Source organism: Triturus cristatus, chromosome 3_2, assembly GCF_964204655.1.
Source record: "Triturus cristatus chromosome 3_2, aTriCri1.1, whole genome shotgun sequence".
Taxonomy (NCBI): domain Eukaryota; kingdom Metazoa; phylum Chordata; class Amphibia; order Caudata; family Salamandridae; genus Triturus; species Triturus cristatus.
The window spans coordinates 908,684,111-908,707,125 of NC_140584.1; the positions used below are offsets into that span (position 1 = coordinate 908,684,111).

A 23,015-nucleotide genomic window follows, 5' to 3' on the forward strand; every position below is an offset into this window, starting at 1 on the left:
GATACTTGAGACCTAAAGCATACGTTGATAGCAGCTAATGAACACCGACGTCCTGCATGTAGACAACAAAAGATGTCTGCTTTTACTGACTTTTGGACACTTCTACTGTGTTTCTTCACATTTGTTAAGTCAAGAGTCCCCCTTATTCACCAATATATGCATCCATAACCACTTTTGTTGCTTATCTCTTGGTGTATGAGTGGACCTAAACGTTTCCATTGGAAATACAGTAGAGAGTTTTGCTCTTCCTTACAGCAAAAATAAAAGATGGGTGGGATTGCACAAAATGTGGCATGAAGATAGGGCTGATGCTAAGTCATTTTCTTTGATTGGTTTGGGGTAATTCTGTGCCTTAGTTTACAAATTAGTCAAAGCAAATTAAATTTGATGAGCACCCAATTCGCTTACCAAGTATTCACTACCAAGGCTTGGTATGAAACTGCCTGACTTAGACTGCTGTTAGCTGCCCCGTCATCTCTGCCAGCGCATGGGTGTCGCAGATCAGGCATTTGCTGGTTGCACACTTTCCTTTTCACAGTGTTACACAAGTTGAATCAGGGTTGTTGGAAGACAAAATGGCATAGGTGGGCACTACCATGTATAGTCTGCAGCTTATCATGGTAAACAGAGAAATGTTGAATGTTACTACATGAGTTGACCAAGATATTAGAAAAATATACCAGTCATAACGTCTCTAAGAAAGTCAAGACCTCCAATGGAAAATGTGGACACAAAGGCGCTCGCTTCATTGACCTCAGAAGAATGAGTGTTTTGGTTTGCCCTGAAAAGATTTAACTCTAGCTGTCATTAGATGTCCCTGTGGTCTGAATATTTATTCCTTGTGGTTTGGCTGTGTGAAACACCTTCACAATACTTTCCAATCGCCATGTGTACTATATACATTTACTCTGTAAAAAGACTATCAACTGTCTGGCATTCCCAGTTACTAATTATTATACACTACTATTTTGAGGCATATATGGTAGGTGTTATACATACTACCACATTTTGATTATAGATTTTGTTGAAGGATAGATTGGTGTGGATGATGGCCATGCCATGCACACAGAGACTGCAAGGTATGTCTGGAGTCCTTGCCCTGGGCTTAGGATATGGCCAGTTACCACACTCTGACCAGCAGGGCATGAGATTAGGGAACTAGACATAGTGTGGCCTACGGCTCTGGAGGCCGTAATACTGATCTGCACATACTAAGTTATTACTTTGGTCAGGGGCCAGAGTATGTAACAACAAATAAACAAATCCACTAAAACATTTTTGAAGTGAAGTTATGCTTAATTACTTGCATCACAAAATAACAGTGTTCTAAAAATAGAAATTGCCCTAAAATGTTCAGATGGTATGGTTACATTGCAAACGTTAAAACGAGCCCTTCGGTTATGTTAATGTTCTTACATTTTGAAGGATTCTGACCTACATAGGCATCCACAACCACCCAGCCAGTATGCAGCACAAACAATTAAAAAACCGTATTTAGATATTTATAGAGGGATATTAAATTTGGTGGAAGCCTCAGTAGTACAGGGAGAGTTCTGTAGATGATCAAAGGTTACCACTACAGATTTTTCTCCTGGGGTCTTTCTTCTGAATCTTGGGACATCCACATTGTCCTTATCTGCATTTGTTAAGCTTTAGGCCTTACACGCCTACAGCTTGCTGGAGAGATGGGTGTCCTCAGATGATTATAAATTGTTCCTTATGTGTCAGAATTATCAATTATAATTTTTGTTGGAATGTGCTCCCCTTTGCAGATTGGTTGGACCTGTTTCTTCTGAGCCCTTTGATTATTCCCACAATAACCTTTCAAAATGTAAAGGCTTGACCCATTCCTTGTTAAGTAGATCCTCGATGTTTATGCTGTCTGTTGTATACTACCTTTTGCATTGCTTTATTGCCTCTCTTATCTTGGTTAGTTTGCAACAAATGTTTCCCTGTAAACTCCTCTACTTCTTTAAATCATTTAAACAAGTCTTTTTATGTCAGTCCTACTTCCATAATTCTTGTGGAGTTGTATACGTTTTATTTATTTGTTGTTTTCTTCCAATTCTTGACTTTTAAGATTGCAGAGACCGTGCTTGTTCTTATCACAAGTTAGCAGCTTACAAACGTTTGCCATTCCACACTCCCCTTTACTCACTTTTAATCCAGCTAATTATCTGTTCTGTCCAGTAGCCAGGTGTACCGAATTTTCTAATGGGGCATCTGCTATATTTAGGTGTAACTAAATGTCTGGTTTCTTATCATATATCTTTCCCCGCCTCGCTAAACTATCAAACATTATTGAAAAGAATGACCATACAAACACAAAGCAGATAAATAGTATTTGGACAGTCAATACCAAGATGATATCTTACAATAGAATTTGTAGCTCCACACCTAACCTATAACATATAGGGCCATCACATTTAATAGTTCACTAGAGGTAGAGCTGCAGAAAGCTAAACATTTCAATGCAGACAATTGGAAGTTTGGTTTTACAGAAGTAATTTAGGTACATTTCACAGCCAGTCAGGCCTCTTCATGCCCCCCCTCCTTTTAGCCTAGTGAGCACCAAGTATAGGCGACATGAGATCAGCTACTCTGCCCAGCTCGGTCGAAGACTGACAGAAAGAAATTCAAAGACAAAATCCTCATGCCTTACCCTGAAATGTTAATAGTTGACACTTAACTTGATGCTAAAACCTGTAGAAGTAAAATTGACCTCTGTTTATGCCTGACTTTCAACCTTTGGATGCCTTCCTCCTGGTTTTGTTCCCTGTTATCTGTCCTAGAGGAACCCAGATGAGTGCAGATGGCTGTCTCTCTGTGACAATTGACCCATATTTTTTGACTTAAATGTTTTTCTACAGTTGCTAATTAATTATACTAACTAATCAAGCGAATCTGTAGTGCTTGAATGCTGTAGTCCTTGAATGCTGGATTAATCCCTTTCAGTGAAGATTCCAGTTTTTCTATAGATTTCTTCCTGCACATGCCTGATTGCACATTGATCACACCACCTGGGATATCTGAGATCCTTTGATGCACAAAACAGACCACCGTCTAAGTCTCACAAACTTGACTAGTGAATCATCACTACTGGGGCATTCTTCCTGCCTCTGCCCTCATACACTACTTCAGCCCATTATCATTTGTCAGCTGGCTGATGCCAGTGCTTTCACTTCACCCCTGCACTGAACCGCCAACGACAGCTCCACCAATGCCAACCATGTAGCTCTTCAATATGCCATGCTGCCTCTTACCCCACTGCCAACTCTCCCTCCTCACCGCATATCACTTCTCATATCGGTCTCAACGCATATCGATCTCACCAAACCGAGTTTAATTTAGGGGTGCCTGTTTCCACATCAGGTGTTCAATCAAGACCACCCCTCCCCCACCGGCCCATATTCAAGACCTCTCCCTTGCGCTACTTTCCTTCACTCAGTTGTGGTTTTCCAAAGTATCAGAATCCGATTATACCAGCTAGCCATTTATTGTGCTGGAAAGAAATGACCGTCTCGCCACTGTAGAAATGTTGTGCTAATGATTTCCACCAGATTTCTTGCAACAAATTAACAGAATGGTCTCTTACTTGATGTTTGATATTGTCTACCACTCCTCTTGATTTTATTTTAGAGGATGTTCTGAACTTAGCTTATCACTTGCTGTCCTTTTTGTAGTGCTTGTTCATCATGGGTTATTTGAAAATCTGGGTTTCAAAGTGGGTAAACTGTGGGACGTTCGCTCAGTTTTTCGCCATGCCTGGAGGCCCGACTTAAGCCTGGTATTGGTTTTGGAGTCTCCTGTTCTAGAAGACGTCGTAAGCTGAGCCTATAATTGAGGAAATGTATGTCTGTCACGTCTTTGAACGGGCGTCTGTGATCAGGAAATTTCTGATTTGAGCTTATGATTTTCAGAAGTCATTGCCAACGGTTATGACTGGTGCTTAATTTGAGCAAGTGGTTGCAAGTAGGAGTCAAGAACAATGTTCCCTTTCATTTTTTTTCTCCCTCTATGTGCAGCAGTGCCAGGTCTCTGTGCGCTGGAGCCGAGGCTATATGCACCAAGCATGCGAATCTGTGGCAATTACCACCCAAACCTTTACTTACAATGATAACGAAAACAAGTGCATTTCACACATATAGCTCTATTTAACATGGTCTAAAGACAGTTTTGCAATGTGGATACAGACCATCATTACATGAACTGTTTACTCTAGTTGTTCCTATACTCTAATCCCTTATTGATTGGGTGGATGGGGGGCATAGAGGAGACAGAGGAATGAGAGAGAGAGATAGAGAGTATATGGCCTAAAAGTGTGTGTACTTCGAGCAAGACTGTTGGAGAAGGTCTGGTGAGTGAGAGCGTGTGCGAGAAAATGTTTCTGCATCCATGTATTCAATGGAAATATAGTAATGGCACATTTTGTGCTGTAAAAAAGCATCTGAAAGAAACATGTTAGTTAGATTCCTCACCTTAGAATATCCCCAGGCGTCCGGCTTGATCCGGAAAGATTTTTGTAGCAATACCCCTTGCGCGTCGCTAGGCGTCGTCTGCGGCTCTGCGTCCGTCGTCTGCGTCGTGCGCCGGAATGACGTCGTCGGAGTACTTAGACGCCGCCCTCGCGCGCTGACGTCAGTTCTTCTTTTTTCCGCGCCAGTAAGCGCCGATCCGGGAAGAGCTTACCCCTAGTCATTGTTTGACTAACTTTTTTTGACTTTTTTGGTCTATCGACTCGACTCTGGTGCCGGTAGGATGCCTGGTTTCAAAGCCTGTGACGCCTGTCATCGCCTGATGTCGGTGACGGATCACCATCGCCGGTGCCTTTATTGCCTGGGGGCCGACCATGACGCGGAGTCGTGCCTCGATTGCCAGGCCTTGACGTCGAAAGCTGGGCGGGAGCGGTCCCGTAAGCTTCTCGAGCTTCGGCACTCTGCTCCGCGCCGCTCTCGGTCCCGGTCCAGGAGGAGGTCCAAGGACCGATTGCGGAGCCGCAGCCATCGTCATCGCTCGTCGGGGTCTTCGGGTAAGTCTAAGCACTCCAAGAGACGACATCGCTCTTCGGACTCCCCTCGCCGGTCGCGCGACTCGGCTGAGGGTCAGGGTGGTCCCACCCCCTGCGGCTCCGTCGGAGCCGCGTCCGTCCCCATACCCGCCGGTCCCTGGGACTGACGCGACTCCGGCGGAGGTCAGTGCCTTCCTCTCGGCCATGAGGGGCCTGGCTCTGCCGTCGACGCCTGTAGGTGCGCCTTCGGGCCCCGCAGGTTCGACTGGGCGACCTCGCGTGCCGGCGACTCCGGCCTCGGCGCCGGCCCCGACGCCGCAGGTCCCTGAGGGATCCAAGCCTGGATCTCGGTCGGCACCGGTCGACCTCATGACGCCTCCTCCGCCAGCGCCGACACCGGTTCCACCCCCGAAGCCGTCCCCGGCCGACGTCGTTCACCAGTTTAGCCCCGGTCCGGGCCCGGCGCCGCTACCGTCACTGATTGGTGAACGCTTCATCTACTGCCCGGCTCCGATCATTCCTCCTGTTTATCGGGAATCGGATAACGAGGGCGACTGGGAGGGGTCTGAAGACCCTATGGCCGCTCAGGCCCAACTTTCTCAGGACTGGGCAGAGGAATTGGGGGATACAAGTGTTCTGGATACCTCCCCGGACGCTGGTTTCATCTCTCCTCCGACTGTGGCCTCGGAGGAGAGTGCAGCCTTTTCAGTGGTGCTGCGCAAGGCGGCCGAAGCCCTAGGGCTGGAGTTGCCTGCTGTGGCCGTGAGGACTAACGTCCTCACAGAGGTCCTTCAACCGACAGCAAGCTCCACTGAGCCTCTGCTGCAGTTTGAGGCCCTCCTTGACGTTCTGCAGGGCACTTGGTCCAAGCCCTCCACAGTCCCTCCTGTGGACCGGAAAGTTGCCCGGCGCTACCGCCCTGCTCCGGGCGACCCCAGTTTCCTCTCCCAACACCCCACCCCCGAGAGTCTGGTTATCCAGGCCTCAACCTCCCAATCCTCCTTCCCGTCCGCTCCTCCGGATCGGGAATCCAAGAGGTTGGAACAGTATGGCAAGAAACTGTTCTCGTCCCTGAATTTGGGGCTGCGGTCTTTAAATACAGCTTGCATCTTGGACCGTTATTCCCACTCTCTGTGGGATGCGGTGGAGGACGTGCTGCCCTCGTGCCCAGTGGAGGTCCGGACATGACTCACTCAAGCACTTGCTGACGGGCGAGATGCAGCACGGCACGCCATACGGTGTGGACTTGACACCACGGACTCGCTGGGTCGAGCGATTTCCACCACGATGGAGCTTCGGCGTCACGCCTGGCTGAGGTCCACGTCATTTTCGGGGGATGTCCAGAATTCCCTCATGGACATGCCCTTTGATGGCACTCGCCTTTTTGGTGAGAAGGCGGACAGTGCGCTGGCTCGGTTCAAGGACTCCCGGGCCACGGCCAAGTCCTTGGGTCTTTCGGCCCCGCGGCCGCAAACTTCCGCCTTTCGTCCCTTTCGTGGCCAAGGAAGGGGCGCTTCCTCACGTTTGCCCAGCCACCTGCCGCAGATCCAACCTGCATGCGGTCGCGGACGTGGATTCCGCCAAGGCGGTACTGGAGGTCATCGTGCCGGTCAGTCCACATCCACCCCGGCAGCATCCGCCTCAAAGCCCTCCTAATCCGAGCTTTCAGGCCCATTCAACGCCAGTGGGCGGCAGAGTTTGCCATCACCTGCTCCACTGGCGCTCCATCACGTCGGACAGGTGGGTGCTGCAAATCGTCCGAAGGGGCTAGTCCCTCCCCTTCCAGACGACCCCTCCAGCCATGCCACCGCAGAACCACCGTATGTCGGGGGATCATTTGCATCTTCTACGGGAGGAAGTTTCGGCCCTCTTGGCCAAAGAGGCCATCGAGCGCGTTCCTGGTCCAGAAGTAGGTCGTGGTTGTTATTCCCACTACTTTCTGGTTCCCAAGAAGGGCAAAGGGGGCCTACGCCCAATCTTGGACCTCAGGAGCGTCAACGCTTTCCTCCGGAAGGACCGGTTCAAGATGCTCACTTTAGCTCAGGTACTGGCTGCCCTAGACCCTGGAGACTGGATGGTAGCGTTGGACTTGCAGGACGCTTATTTCCACATCCCCGTCCTGCCTGCCCACCGGCGTTACCTGCGGTTCACGGTGGGTCAGGAGCACTTTCAGTTCACCGTGCTCCCCTTTGGCCTCACCAGTGCCCCTCGGGTGTTCACGAAAGTGATGGTGGTGGTCGCAGCTCATCTGCGCCGATCGGGGGTTCCAGTCTTCCCCGATCTCGACGACTGGCTGTTGAAGGCGGGCTCGCCCCAGCAAGTCGTCTCCCACCTCCAGACTACGGCCGACCTCCTGCACTCGCTGGGGTTCTCCATCAATGTGCCGAAGTCGCACCTAAGTCCCTCCCAGAAGCTCCTTTTCATTGAGGCGGTTCTCGATTCGGCGCAGTTCCGGGTCTATCCGCCGGATCAGCGGGTCCGGGACATTCAGGCCCTGATTTCCATCTTCCGGCCTCTGTCCTAGGTTTCGGTCAGGTTGGTGCTGCGGCTTCTGGGGCTGATGGCCTCCTGCATCCTGTTGGTACCTAACGCCAGGTGGCGGATGCGGGATCTGCAGTGGGACCTGAAGTTTCAGTGGGCCCAGCATCGAGGCAACCTGTCCAACCATGTCTTGAGGGCACTGCGAACCAGCTGCAGTGGTGGCTCACGAATCGCGATTGGGTCAGCGGCAGATCCCTCTCCCTACCCCAACCGGAGCATGTCGTAGTGACGGATGCGTCCCTCCTGGGATGGGGGGGGGCATATGGGAGAGGCGGAGATCAGAGAACTCTGGTCTCCGGCGGAGACTCGGCTCCATATCAACCTATTGGAGCTGAGGGCGATCCGACTTGCACTGAAAGCCTTCCTTCCCTCTGTCCGGGGAAGTGTCATGCAGGTGTTCACGGACAACAACACCGCCATGTGGTATTGCAACAAACAGGGCGGGGTGGGGTCGTGGACCCTTTGTCAGGAGGCTCTGCGCCTCTGGACATGGCTGGAACATCAGGGCATCACCCTGGTGGTTCAACATCTGGCAGGCTCTCTGAACGCCAGAGCAGACGAACTCAGCCGCCGGTGCATGATGGATCACGAATGGCGTCTGAACTCGGACGTGGCGCAAGGTCTCTTTCTGCAGTGGGGAGAGCCTTGGTTAGATCTATTCGCCACCGAAGGGAACGCGCAATGTCAGCAGTTCTGCGCGTTGGAATTTCCAAGGCGGCACTCGTTCGGAGACGCTTTTCGTCGCGAGTGGAGTTGCGGTCTGTTGTACGTCTTTCCGCCTATACCACTTCTGCCCAGAGTGCTGAAGAAGATCAGGCGCGACCGGGCCCAAGTCATCTTGGTGGCTCCGGATTGGGCACGAAGGTACTGGTATCCCGAGCTACTCAGTATGTCCATCGATCCCCCGATACGACTGCCTCTTCAGGAGGACCTTCTGTCGCAGCAGCAGGGGACGGTCCTCCACCCGAACCTGTCCAGCCTCCACCTCCATGCGTGGAGATTGAGCGGCGACAGTTGATGCCATTTGACTTGCCTCCTGAAGTCTGTGATGTCATTCTGGCAGCCAGGCGTCCCTCCACAAAGACGGTATACGCCTGCCGGTGGAACAAATTTGTGACATGGTGCACAGCAAAGGCTGTGGATCCCCTTTCTGCCCCTCTTTCTGAGGTTCTCCTCTTTCTTCTTTCTTTGGCCCAGCAGGGCTCTGCTCTGGGCACCTTGAAGGGTTATCTTGCTGCAATCTCTGCTTTCTTACGGCTGCCTGATCAGCCTTCTCTTTTCAAGTCCCCTGTTGACTCACGTTTTCTCAAGGGCATTACTCATATGTTCCCTCCTGTTCCATTCGTAATGCCTCAGTGGGACTTGAACCTTGTTCTCACTTTTCTGATGTGCGCTCCCTTTGAGCCCCTTCACAACTGTCCCATTCGTCTACTGACTCTGAAAACTGCCTTCCTGGTGGCTATCACCTCCGCTAGGCGGGTGAGTGAGCTCCTGGCTCTTGTCAGCTAAGCCTCCCTTCCTTTCGGTTCATCCGGATAAGGTTGTCCTCCGGACACGTCCTTCTTTTCTTCCTAAAGTCGTGACTCCCTTTCACATCGGGCAATCTGTCACGCTGCCCACCTTCTTTCCGCCTCCGCATCCTTCAAAAGATGAAGAGAGGCTCCACCGTCTAGACCCAAAACGTGCGCTATCCTTTTATTTGGACCGCACAAAACAGTTCCGGGTGGACGACCAACTTTTTGTTGGATATGTAGGTGCGTAGAAGGGTAAAGCTGTGCACAAGCGGACCATCTCGCGATGGGTCGTGTTGTGTATTAAACTCTGCTATTCCTTGGCGAAAAAGGTCCCTCTTGTTGGGCTGAGAGCCCATTCCACCCGGGCCACAGCGGCGACCACTGCCCTGGGACGGAGAGTCCCCTTGCAGGACATCTGTCAGGCGGCGACGTGAGCTTCACTGCACACGTTCGCCAGGCACTATTGTCTGGACAGCCAAGTCCGGAGAGATGGCCACTTTGGCCGTTCTGTTCTCCAGGACTTTCTGGTGTGATCTTGGTTCGCAGACCCACCACCGGGGTTGGTATTGCTGGGGTATCTATTCTAAGGTGAGGAATCTAACTAACGTGTTTCTTTCAGATGAACAAGTTACTTACCTTCGGTAACGATGTATCTGTAAGAAACATTAGTTAGTTAGGTTCCTCACCGACCCACCCAGCCTCCCCGTTCTGCGAACCGACATCTAGGGTTAAGGTTCTCCCTTTCAGGGCCCTAGATTTTTTGGCACCAGTGTCGGTCTCTTGCATGGCTCAGCGTCCCTGGCGCGGAAAGCTATGTATAAGAACTGACGTCAGTGCGCGAGCGCGGCGTCTAAGTACTCCGACGTCATTCCGGCGCACGACGCCGATGACGGACGCGGAGCCGCAGACGACGCATAGCGACGCGCAAGGGGTATTGCTGCAAAAATCTTTCCGGATCCAGCCTGACGCCTGGGGATATTCTAAGGTGAGGAATCTAACTAACTAATGTTTCTTACAGATACATCGTTACCGAAGGTAAGTAACTTGTTCAACAATACTCGGGGGCATTGGAATTATGCAACAGGGGAAAACACTAAATTATGCAGCAAGAATAGGCAAATGATGTGGCATAATATAGCACATTTTTTCATAGTGTCATTTAATAATTTTATAATTTTATTATACATGGTAATCCTGTCTTGGCACTAATTTCACCTCATTAGTTTCCCTACCAAATACAGAAACAAGCAACTGAAAGATGCCCAGCTAACCTTTGTGAAGGGCCTTCTGTGAACACAAGCACAAGTCGCGTTTTTAGCAACTTTTGGTTCGTTTGAGCTAGAAACTGTTTTTTGGGGGTTTAAATCTGCAGGTTATGTGGCAGATGATGGATTATGTGGTAAACCCATAATTATGTTTTCACACGGTTAGAGAGTGAGAGATTGTCTGACCAGTTGTACTCTCCCAGAGTCATCCGCCACCCACAAAAAAACAACTGGAATATTTCAATAGATTAATCTATAATGAGTAAATCGATCCTTTCATTGAACCTCTTGGGTATCCAAAGAGATTGGATTAGATGCCTCACTCACTTAATCGTGACATGCTTCATCATCGGCGCCTATCAACACCCTGGTAGGATGGTACCACCTGGGCGGACTCAACCAAAGATGGAATGGGAGTTCTTAGATAAATAGAAACTGGATAAGCAGAGATCCAGGTGGAAAGAGTATTACTAAAAATATCTACAGGTATACCCCTCAATTTCTTTTATCCAGAGTACCTGGAAAATGATTAAAAAGGTATTTGGAGGTTTTGGTTGAAAGCAATTGTTCAACTAAACCTATTATGATTTTGCCAACATGTTTCGGCCCTTGCTTGGAACCCGTTCAGGTCTAGGGCCTTCGTCGGAGCTTACTGTGTGTATTTGTATGCGGTATTTGTAGAGCGCGGCTATCACCTAACGGGTATCTTGGCGCTATAGTACGTGAATCATCATCAGAAAGTGGGGAGGGTAACGGGAGTAAGTTAAGCAGGGTAATTCCAGAGCTATCAAGCTCTAGGGAACAGCCATGTTTTGATCTTCTTCCTAAACTGCAGAAGTGTCCCTGCTTCCTTATGCATGCTCTCCATGCACAATAGTGAGGCCTAAAGCTCTCACCTGTCTCTGTCTTCTGTTCTTGGGAATTCCCTACGAGGCTGAAAAGTTTGGCGCGGTTGAGAGTGGATCATAAACATAGTTCCCTATAGAGATTGAAACTTCGCATTATCTACATGGTCCCTATCAATAAACAATCTCATGAGTTATGATGGTCCATTCTTATATTGCTTCAGGAGCAAGGTGGAATGGAGGAAAAAAAGGGGTGAGAGAAGTGGAATAGGGGAAGACCTCCCTGGGATACAAAAGCGAAAAATGTCCCCATCATCGCATAATTACAGAGGCCTCAGAAATATGTTATACTTCTGATGCTGCACTGAACCATGTGCTTGTGCAAGCCCACCCTACACAGTTTTATCCTAGTGATTCTTGTGTATTCTAATAGTCCGATAAAGGAAGAGAAGGGAGCCCACAGAGGTAGTGCTGTAGAAGGCTATGCTTTGAGTCTTACAGTACAGCGGCGTATTTCATAGCTCCTGTGGAAAAGTAAAGTATAGTGCCCTACGGGGACGGTGATGAGACAGAAGTGATGGCGACAACTATTAAATAAGCACAAGACTTTTTTTGTACAGCACACATTCTGAATGCAAGTATTTGGAAGTGTTTTCATATGAGATAAATAAAAAACAAGATACTCTGATAAAAAATTATGTCAACAGTATCACACACTTTGGTCAAGCATGGATTGATCCTAGATTGTGCAATTCGGCCACCAGATTTATTTTTTGGCATTTTTACATAGCACAAACGCAGGGCGGATTTAACTATTGCTTACATTGATTTCCTTATGTGGTCTCCTTTTCACACAAAAAGGGATTTAAAGCAAAAAACATCAGTGCATTACATTTACATAGGCAAGATTCCCTTGACTGGCTTTAAAAAGGCCCTCTGAACAGTTTCAGGGAGAAGCCTTGGATATCTCCGCACTGGCCACTGTCCCACATGAGCACATGGAGTCAAGATTTCTTTTTTGAAGACTGCAATCAAATCAGAGGCTTACTGACTGCTTAGGAACTTGTAGGCCTAATGTACCACAACATGGTTTTTCATTAAAAGAATGAAAAAGTATGGGAAAATATGTATACTGCCCTGAAAACCATGGTAAGAACGACTCTCTATGCTGCAAATGGTGCTGGGTTATGTAAAGCAGGGACTAGTGGACGAGGTTAAAAAACACTCCCCTCCCTCTCTGTGAATTCCCTCACTATCACCCACCAACAGTGCCCCTCATATCTCCAAAGCCCCTCTTTGACATACATTTCATTTTTTATTGATCTACTCAGTGTTCACTCAGTCAGTTCTGTGATCTGCATGGTACACATCAGTCACACGTTCTTTGCAACAGGCTTATTGACCCTCCGCGCTACTTTAGGATGAGCAGAAACTGCCAGTAGACAAAACTCCTTCTCTCTCCTGCAGGACTATCAATCGCCAGTTATCTTCACCTTTTTATTGTTGCCTGAAGACTGCTGGACACCCAAGGAAATTTGCGGCAGCGGCACCTGCTTTTAAACCCTAAAGTTCTTTTTAACGCAGTGCCCCTCACTCCAAAAGGTCAGTGCCAGGAGCTACTGCACCAACCACCTAAGGCTGGCCTTGATTGAACACACACGGCAACAGAGCAACGGCATCCAAAAAATCAAAGGAACGTATTGTGTGAAGCAAAGAAAACATTTAAAAACGCAGTAGTGAGCTTTTGAAAAACGGTAATATTTACCAACTTCATGCTGGGGCAAGGCCTACGTGAACCCGCTCCCAGTCTGATCGGAATGTTCCCTGCTAGAATGGATAGGGGCTGGGGGAGCAGGAGACGAGAGAAAGCGAGAACATGGACTGCACCGTGGGGACCGGACATGTCTCACACAAGGCAAGTGGAAAGCGCCTCTGAGCTACAATGTGAACAGGTGAAGTATTCCAAGGGCTTACAAATCATTAACAAACAATAAATCACTGTTTCCTGTAACATGCCCAAGCGCGCGAATGTTACAAACTGTGCAGACCCACTGAAATGCAAAATTAAAATATCTGATGAATCTGCGCAGGCCCTCCACCTCTCGGACACGAAAAGTGAAAATGGCATGTGTATCCAGGCTTTGTTATGATATTCCAAAGGCCCATGGCAAGACTAACCTGCAACTCGTACCTGTACCATAACTGCTGCTCCACCCTGTGTTGTAACTGCGCACTGCACTTCACCGACCAAAAAGACCGTACTGATCACTGTCTGGTCAGGAAGTGAGATCCGGAGAGACCAGCCAGGTCCACAGGAGCGAGGATAGGATCCCCACCCTCCCGTAAGGTAGGTCTACCGGTCGGTACTAGAAAAGTCCACAACCAGAGAAAGATACCTCTAGGGAGGGAGGAGACGACAACAGGACCACGTGATCAGAAGGGCAGCAGGGAGCTGAAGGGATAATGCTGTAGCACAAAAAATAATAAACGGGAGAGACAAAAGACAAAGGGGACAGGTTAGTTCTGGACTGAGAGACGTCGTGTGTGGAGTTCCCCTTTAACTAAAGACAGTTGTGTACCTCCTCATACTCACAGAGCGGGTTACTTCTCCCAAATTTAAACGAGGTCCCAAACGCTGCTAGTTCTCCGGATATAATGAAAAGGAAACGAAAGTTCTTTGACCCGGAGTTGGCATTCACTCGAGGTCTATGAAGGAATTCCACAGAACTCAGTCGTTAGAAAGCAGTGTTCCGAAAGACTCTTGGTTGTGTGACACGTAAACAAATTGTCTTTAAGAATATAACATGTTCATAGCCACTTTCAGGGCTACAGGCATAAGAATAGCACAAAACGTAAATACCGGACTCTTGATTTCAGCAGGCACGAAGGGTCCGTAGAAGTCAGGGTTGTCGTCAGGAAGTCTGCTGGTAGTTCCTCTCAAGCAGAGAGAACGCGTCACCTTCTAGTGCGGTAACAGTGCGGGATAGATTCCCAGCGAAGGGGGAAGTGTTAAGCTTGTCGGGATCTGTGAGACGCCGAAGGTGTCTGGAGGCAGCCAAAGGATCCCGGTTTCATTTGCCGAAGCCTCGACAAACGGTCTTTGAAGGGTGCAGCGAAGGCAGACACGCGTCCCCAGGATCGGGACAACGAGCGACGTTGCTGGGAGCAGCGAAGGCAGACAAGCGTCCCCAGGGTCGGGACAGCGAGCGGCGTTGCAGGGTGCAGCGGAAGGCAGACAGCGTTCCCAGGGTCGGGAGAACGAGCGGCGATGCAGGGGAGTGAACACGGGGAGTGAACACAAGGCGTGGTCCAACACAGCTGAAGAAAGCCAAGCGTCGTAGTGAGGGAAGACGCCTGGTTTAAACGGACCGCGCAAGGCACATGGGAAGGCACACAACTCCACCCCCAGACTCAGGGCATTATGGGTGATGTAGTGCCGGATGCGGGAAAGTAGAAATAAGGCAAGAAGCTTGACGGGTAACAGTTCTCCCCCCTAAGGGCCGACCCACAGGGCGGGGTTTAGTGGGATGAAGGGCATGGAATCTCCTAACTAAAACAGGGGCATGTATATTTTCGGCAGGTTCCCATGATCTATCCTCAGGGGCATAACCCACCCAATCTACCAGATACTGCAACTTCCCCTTCAGTCTGCGAGAATCCATGATTCGCTTCACTTCAAACTCTTGCTCTCCATGGATGATAACAGGGGGAGGAGGAGGTTCGGGATGGGAAGGAGGATCGTATCGTTTGAGCAATGAGGTATGAAAAACGGGATGTATCTGGTACTCAGGAGGTAGCTCCAACTTAATGGCAACAGGGTTAACAAGACTCTTGACCGGAAAAGGACCTACAAAACGAGGTTGGAGTTTCCTAGGTCCTTCTAGTCGTAGGGTTTTGGTGGATAGCCATACCAAATCCCCCTCCTCATAAGCAGGGGCAGGACGTCTGTTTGTCTGCCTGTTCTTTCATGTGTTTCTTGGCCTCATGTAAGTGAAAAGTGGCCGTATCCCAAATTTTATGCAGTTGTGTATGATGTTCTGTTACTGCGGGGATGTGTGTTAGTGTGAGAGGCAAGTGCACAGGTAACCATTGAGGGTGATGACCATAGGAAAAGAAAAAGGGCGACACCTGTGTAGAGGAGTGTTGGGAGTTGTTATAAGCAAACTCGGCAAGTGGAAGTGCTTGTACCCAATCACTAGTGACAGTAGACAGCAAACAGCGTAGGTAGGCTTCCATCGTTTGGTTTGTTCTTTCTGTCTGACCATCAGTTTGGGGGTGATAGGATGAAGAAAGACGATGGTCTATTTTCAACACTTGGCACATTCCTTGCCAAAACCTGGAGATAAATTGGGGGCCTCTGTCTGATACAATGGTAGCAGGCAAGCCATGCAGCCGAACTATGTGTGTTATAAACACCTCTATGAGTTCTTTAGCCGTGGGCAGTTTCTTTAAAGGGATGAAATGTGCCATCTTGGAAAGCAGGTCTACCACCACTAGTATGGTGTTAAACCCCTTAGTGTTGGGCAATTCAGTTACAAAATCCATACGGATGGAATACCAGGGAGAGGGAGGAACAGGCAAAGGGTGCAACAGGCCCGCAGGAGCGCAATGGAGAGATTTCTGTCTGGCACAGGTGGGACAGGCCTTGACATAGTCGCTTATGTCCTGAGTCATTCCCTTCCACCAGAACCATCTTTGACATAATTGTATGGTCTTTTCGCTGCCTGGATGAGCGGCCATAGGCAGGGCATGACACCACTTGATGATTGTAGAACGCAGTTCTAGGGAAGGGAGATACAATTTATCCTTATGATAAAACAAGTGATCTACTATCTTGTTCAGTGGATTAGCCATCCATTCCTCCTTAGGGAGCAAGGCATAGGCAGCGAGTAGTTTCTCTAGGAAGGAACCTTCTACCAACCCGTCTCCCACTGTTGCGATCTTATGGTGTGGAATGATGAGAGGGGGGTTCTCTTGGTTGTGTTTTTTGTCTTTCCCTATACGAGAAAGCGCATCAGCCTTGCCTTGTCTTACTCCTGAGCGGAAGTTTATCACAAAGTTATATTCGCTAAAAAAGGACACTCACCTCATCTGTCTGGGGGTAAGGGCTTTAGCAGACTTAAAAAACTGGAGGTTTCTGTGGTCAGAAAAAATAGTAATGACATGAGGGGAGCCCAGGAGATAATGTCTCCAATCCTGGAAAGCCCTCTTTATGGCCAGTAATTCTCGTTCCCCAATGGTATAGTTTTGTTCAGCAGCGGATAGAGTCTTCGAAAAATAGGCCACAGGGTGCAGAACGCCTGTTGTCGGATCTCTTTGGGATAACACCCCACCCACCGCATACTGTGAGGCGTCAGCTTCGACATAAAACGGTTGGGAACTATCCGCATGTCGCACAATGGGGGCAGCCACTAATTTCTCCTTTAGAGTTAGAAAAGCCTGTTCGGCGGCCTTGTCCCACTCGAAAGCAGTTCCCTTTTTCAACAGCCGAGTGATGGGAGTGATCAGGTCAGAGAAGTGATCTATGAACCTCCTGTAGAAGTTGGAGAAGCCCAGGAATGATTGCACTTCCCTAACCGTTGTGGGACTAGGCCAAGAAGTTATTGCAGAGACCTTAGCAGGATCCATGTGAATCCCCTCAGGAGAAATCACAAACCCTAAGAAAGCCACAGTGGTGACGTGGAAGAGACATTTGTCTAGTTTTGCATAGAGGTGGTTGTCTTGCAGGCGTTGGAGAATCTTGGTTACGTGTTGCTCGTGTTCTTCTTCGTTCTGGGAATATATAAGAATGTCGTCGATATAGACTATAACAAACACATCAAGATAGTCTCTTAAGATGTCATTAACAAAAAATTGGAAAGCCGCGGGGGCATTGCATAATCCAAAGGGCATTACGCAGTATTCATAGAGGCCAAACGTGGTGCGAAAGGCCGTCTTCCACTCATCTCCCTCCCTCACACGAATCAGGTGATAAGCCCCACGAAGGTCTAATTTTGTGAATATGGTGGCCTTTCTCACCTGATCCAAAAGGGAAGAGATGAGCGGAAGAGGGTACTGATTCTTTACTGTGACCTTATTGAGAGCGCGGTAGTCCAGACATGCGCGTAGACCTCCTTCTCGTTTCGGTATGAAAAATATAGGAGATGAGACTGGTGAGGTGGAATGACGTATAAATCCTTTTTTGAGCATGTCTTGCAGATACTCGTATAAGTACTTAGTTTCAGGCTCCGTGAGCGCATATATTCTGCTAACCGGAAGATCTGCTCCTGGAACCAGGTCAATCCTGCAATCATATGTTCTATGAGGTGGTAACGTCACTGCCTTGACCTCATCAAACACGTCTTTAAAAGAACTGTATCTCGGAGGTAACACGGATGATGAAAGAGTCTCAGTAGCGCAACAAAGCGAAGAGAGGTCTTTTGATGTGTCTTTATAACAATGTAAGATACAGTAATGGGAATGCAAAGTCACCCTCCGTGATACCCAGTCTATGTGAGGGTTGTGTACCTGTAACCAGGGTACTCCTAGGATGGCACCGAATGTGGGGGTATCAATTAAATAAAATGTTATGGTTTCTGAATGGCCATTGTCGCATATCATTGTGAGGGCTGGAGTTTGATAGGCAACTAAACCTGACGACAATTCAGTCCCATCAACCGCACGTACTTGTTCCGGTTGAGGTTTAGGAAGGAAATCTATGCCTACTGCTCTGGCCAATGTGATATCTAAGAAATTACCAGTGGCCCCAGAATCTAACAATATGGGGAGTGTCTTTCGGTGTTGAGAGGGTGTAATCAATACCACATGCAACGTAAAGTGTTTGGGCACTAGACCCACGGTAGGAGCTATTGAGGGGGAGACCTGCATTACAAGAGGACTTGGAAGAGCGATCTCTTTATCTTCCAAGTCTGCTAGTTTTCCGACAGTGTAACAGCTCCGGTCTTTACCAATGGAGCCTTAAGGGGCGTTTTGGGTTTTGCCGCACATTCTCTCGCGAAATGTCCTCCTTTCCCACAATACAAACAAAGATTGAGTCTGCGCCTTCGTTCTTTTTCCTCGGGGGTTAGAGGGCCTTTTATTCCCCCTATTTGCATGGGTTCGCTAACCTCTTTCACCTCTTTCTTCTCTCCTTTCGGCAACACAAACCGTGGGTAATCTGCTTTGGTTTTTTCCCCTTTTCTTTCATTGAGGCGATGATCCAATTTTACCACCAAGTCAATGAAAGAGGCGCAATCTTCAGGAGGGTTCACTATTTGGGAGAGGACGTCTTTCAAGTCTTCCCGAAGGCCTCTATAGAAGAGAGACGTTCTCTTGTCTTCGGGCCATTGAGTCTCAGCTATAAGCCTATTAAATGTAGTAATATAGGTCAAAAGGTCTTTGGACCCTTGTTTTAGACTTAAGAGCTCGTTATCACTGGCCTGCATATACAGATGTCTGGCAAATAGACTCTTCATTCTTTCCTTGAAACCGGCCAAGTCATAGAGTACAGGATCATCATTTTCCACTAACGGCACAGCCCATTGAGCAGCGTTACCCGTTAGATAAGAAATGATAAAAGCCACTTTGGCGGCATCATCCAGAAAGGATGCCGCTCTGCATAAAAACTGCAAATGATATTGGTTCATGAAAACACTAAATTTACTACTCTCTCCGCTGAATCTTTCCGGCATAGCTAATGGAGTGGGGGTAGGAGATACCACGGTTACATTAACAGGAAGAGCCCCACTCCCCAAAGAAGAAGGAACAGGAGACGAGGGCGTAGGGACCCGAAATTGCGCAGGTTGTATATAATTTCTCTTGAATGTGGGAGTACTCTCTACTTGTTGGCGTGTTTTCATAATGTCTAATTCCGTATGTAACTGTTGGTTTTCAGTTCGTAATAGTCTAAGCTCAGATTGCAAGGCTACAACTACGGCCGTCAGGTCGTGCATAGTTGTTTCTGAAGGTATAGACCCAGCCATAAGTGGGTCAAAGGCGGCTGCCTTATCCATCCTCGCTCGGGGGATTGAAAAACCGTGGGCTTGGCTTTCTGTCGGGTCAGGAAGTGAGATCCGGAGAGACAAGCCAGGTCCACAGGAGCGAGGATAGGATCCCCACCCTCCCGTAAGGTAGGTCTACCGGTCGGTTCTAGAAAAGTCCACAACCAGAGAAAGATACCTCTAGGGAGGGAGGAGACGACAACAGGACCACGTGATCAGAAGGGCAGCAGGGAGCTGAAGGGATAATGCTGTAGCACAAAAAATAATAAACAGGAGAGACAAAAGACAAAGGGGACAGGTTAGTTCTGGACTGAGAGACGTCGTGTGTGGAGTTCCCCTTTAACTAAAGACAGTTGTGTACCTCCTCATACTCACAGAGCGGGTTACTTCTCCCAAATTTAAACGAGGTCCCAAACGCTGCTAGTTCTCTGGATATAATGAAAAGGAAACGAAAGTTCTTTGACCCGGAGTTGGCATTCACTCGAGGTCTATGAAGGAATTCCACAGAACTCAGTCGTTAGAAAGCAGTGTTCCGAAAGACTCTTGGTTGTGTGACACGTAAACAAATTGTCTTTAAGAATATAACATGTTCATAGCCACTTTCAGGGCTACAGGCATAAGAATAGCACAAAACGTAAATACCGGACTCTTGATTTCAGCAGGCACGAAGGGTCCATAGAAGTCAGGGTTGTCGTCAGGAAGTCTGCTGGTAGTTCCTCTCAAGCAGAGAGAGCGCGTCACCTTCTAGTGCGGTAACAGTGCGGGATAGATTCCCAGCGAAGGGGGAAGTGTTAAGCTTGTCGGGATCTGTGAGACGCCGAAGGTGTCTGGAGGCAGCCAAAGGATCCCGGTTTCATTTTTCGAAGCCTCGACAAACGGTCTTTGAAGGGTGCAGCGAAGGCAGACACGCGTCCCCAGGGTCGGGACAGCGAGCGGCGTTGCAGGGTGCAGCGGAAGGCAGACAGCGTTCCCAGGGTCGGGAGAACGAGCGGCGATGCAGGGGAGTGAACACGGGGAGTGAACACAAGGCGTGGTCCAACACAGCTGAAGAAAGCCAAGCGTCGTAGTGAGGGAAGACGCCTGGTTTAAACGGACCGCGCAAGGCCGCATGGGAAGGCACACAACTCCACCCCCAGACTCAGGGCATTATGGGTGACATAGTGCCGGATGCGGGAAAGTAGAAATAAGGCAAGAAGCTTGACGGGTAACAATCACGGCGCTCACATTTTAAAGGTCGTGGATGGTGAACACAGTCTGACCTCGCATGAGGCAGTGATATGCGTGCTTTGCAGAAGTGTGTGTGCCCGCCCTCAGGAAAGGCACTGTGCGCATGCGCAGGCTACTGGAAACAGTTCTAACGACACTCATTTTCGGGGACCAACACTTATTTTCCTCATCAGACTTTGAACCAGAACAAGAGAGGAAAACACTCAAGGGGGAAAAGAAGCAAGAGAAAGCCGTTTAAACCATCACAAAGCGAGAAAGCAGGAACCCTCAAGGATAAGATGAAGGGGCAAGGAATGTCTGGGATGGTTCTGCATTAAAGAGGAATGAGGTCAATGCAAGACTGCACAGCCTTGGTATTCGGCACGCCAATATTCAATAGTGAAGGCCGCAGGTTGCTGAGCAAAATCTTTGGGCCCTGGAAATTATTCTTCTACAAAATAGGCACTGGTAATGACGAACATTACTATGATATTAGCTAAACAGTAGGGGCTAAGCTCAATAGAAAATTATAAGATAGTCTGGGGGAGCAATATGGTAGCCAAAGGAGATGCCTGAACTTGAGATTTAAGGACTGACGTCCCTTATTTTGGACTGTTATGCTACTGCGTGTTACCGTTACCTTGGATTGAAATCATAGTGTACATGCTAGTAGGATGACATAAGGGTTTGTGAGAATTGCTTATTTTGTTTCATTTGCCAGTCGCAAATTTGTTATGAAAAAAAAAAAGCATTAATACTCCTAAAGCAATAAGAATGCAGTAAACAGACTGGGGTGTCCTTTGGTGCTTTGCTATTTTGTTTCAGCATCTGAGCAACACTAAGGGGGATATACTGCTATCATAATGAACAGCAAGGTGTTAAAGCGGTTTTAATTGTTCTTGAAAATATTCCTCTGTGATTCACACCTCACAAGACCTAATTTTTAATAACCACCATGGCTCTGGTTCTCTATTAAAAAGGGGATCTCAGCTGGTGTAATATTTCTGATATAGTCTTTCTGCTCTTTCAACGATATGTTCTTATTCACTTTCTGTACTTCCAAAAAGCACATCATAAGGGTAATTTGCATATGGGGAATACAACCTTCCTACTATTACGCATACTCATCAGGACCTTTTTCTTCGTTTCATGAGCTCCTCAGCAGGAGAAAAGTCCCTTTGAGCTCATTAGAAAACCAATATCATTAAAAAAATGCTCTTATGCCCTTTTCATCCAGCAACCAGCTACTAAACCCCTATGCGCCTGTTCTGGGATGCACCTCTTGGCTCTCTGCAGCCAGGAGGGAGCCAGCATGGCAGCAGAGGTCCACCGCTAACAATAAAGACACGTATCTCCTCCCTTGGACTACAAAGCAGTTGTATAAAATAGTTTATAGAGGACAGTCAAATTATATTTTCTCTGTGATAGTACCTTTGAAAAAGATGGCACCTTAAGACACATTTGTTGGTGTTTTTTCTATTTTGCTGCCCTTTTTGTGCTGGCAACAAAGGACTGTTGTGCTCCTGAAGCTGGTGCTGCTTTACTGCCTCTGCTATTTTATAGTCCAACAGGGTTAGGCTTGTGCTTGCAAAAATGGGCACCGGTGAACTTGGTTGGCGAAGATAGAATTCTCTGCACACATGTTCAGGACTCCTCTTTCGATTTGACTAAATCACTTGTAGATCTACAAAACCAATTTAGAATCCTTTTGTACAGTCTATGCCCCATGTCCCCACCCTGTTAGTAAACTATCTCATTAATTGTTCAAATATGTGTATTCTGGTTTTACCTTGATTACAAACATTGATTTAATGTTCGCTGTTAATTTTTCATTACCAACCTTTCAGTGTTTTGTGGTTATTTTTGTTTGATCTGTTTCTTACAATTTTGCAAATATAGTACAAATGATCAGCAGGTGTTATACCTGTAGAACCAGTAGATATATACAGCCTTCAAGAAACGCTTAGTATTTTGGACACAGCAAACGTTTACATAGTCTATATCTGATCAATACAATAATCAACTTTTACAGCATTAAGCAGAGTGAATCAAACACACCGTATTATCACTTCAGTACGTGACCCAATTACTGGTTTCCTGCACATGAATAGGGTCGTTCCAAATATGCAATTTTAGTAACTCATATTGGCAATGCCGCATTATCAGGGTCAGCGACCAAACAGCTAAAGAAAAAAATTATGAAACATATAACAACACCTTAAAAGAACAAGAACGGGATAAAAAGCAGGATAAATCCGGATGAGGGGCAGGTACTTCCGCTACAGCAGTGCCATATTTACTATATAAAATACAGTATCCATATCCCCATAGTATTACATTGTTGTTCTAATATACATGATGTATGTTACATAGCCCAGGTCTCATTAATACAGTGTCATAGTACAACGCACAAATAATTGTGGCTTATGTGGTATCCGGAGTGTCAGGGGATCTTCCCAAGCTATTGCCACTTGAGACGCCGTTAGGATCGTGTTCCATTCTTCTGCAGTGGGATATTTACGTAATCCTAACGTGTCCTCTCTTGCCAGTGATATTGCTTCCACCTTAGCCCAGTTCAACTTAGACTGAGTGCAGGCTTTTATCTACGGCTTTCCAACGATGTGTAACCAGTCTCTTGACCACTACTAGGCCCAGAT

At 47.8% G+C, this 23,015-nt stretch overlaps 1 protein-coding gene across 1 annotated transcript in view; it reads left to right on the forward strand.

Moving 5' to 3' along the window:
* The window catches only part of VPS53 (VPS53 subunit of GARP complex), an 898,950-nt gene that overhangs the window by 50,294 nt on the left and 825,641 nt on the right, over window positions 1–23,015 (forward strand). The window lies entirely within an intron of this gene.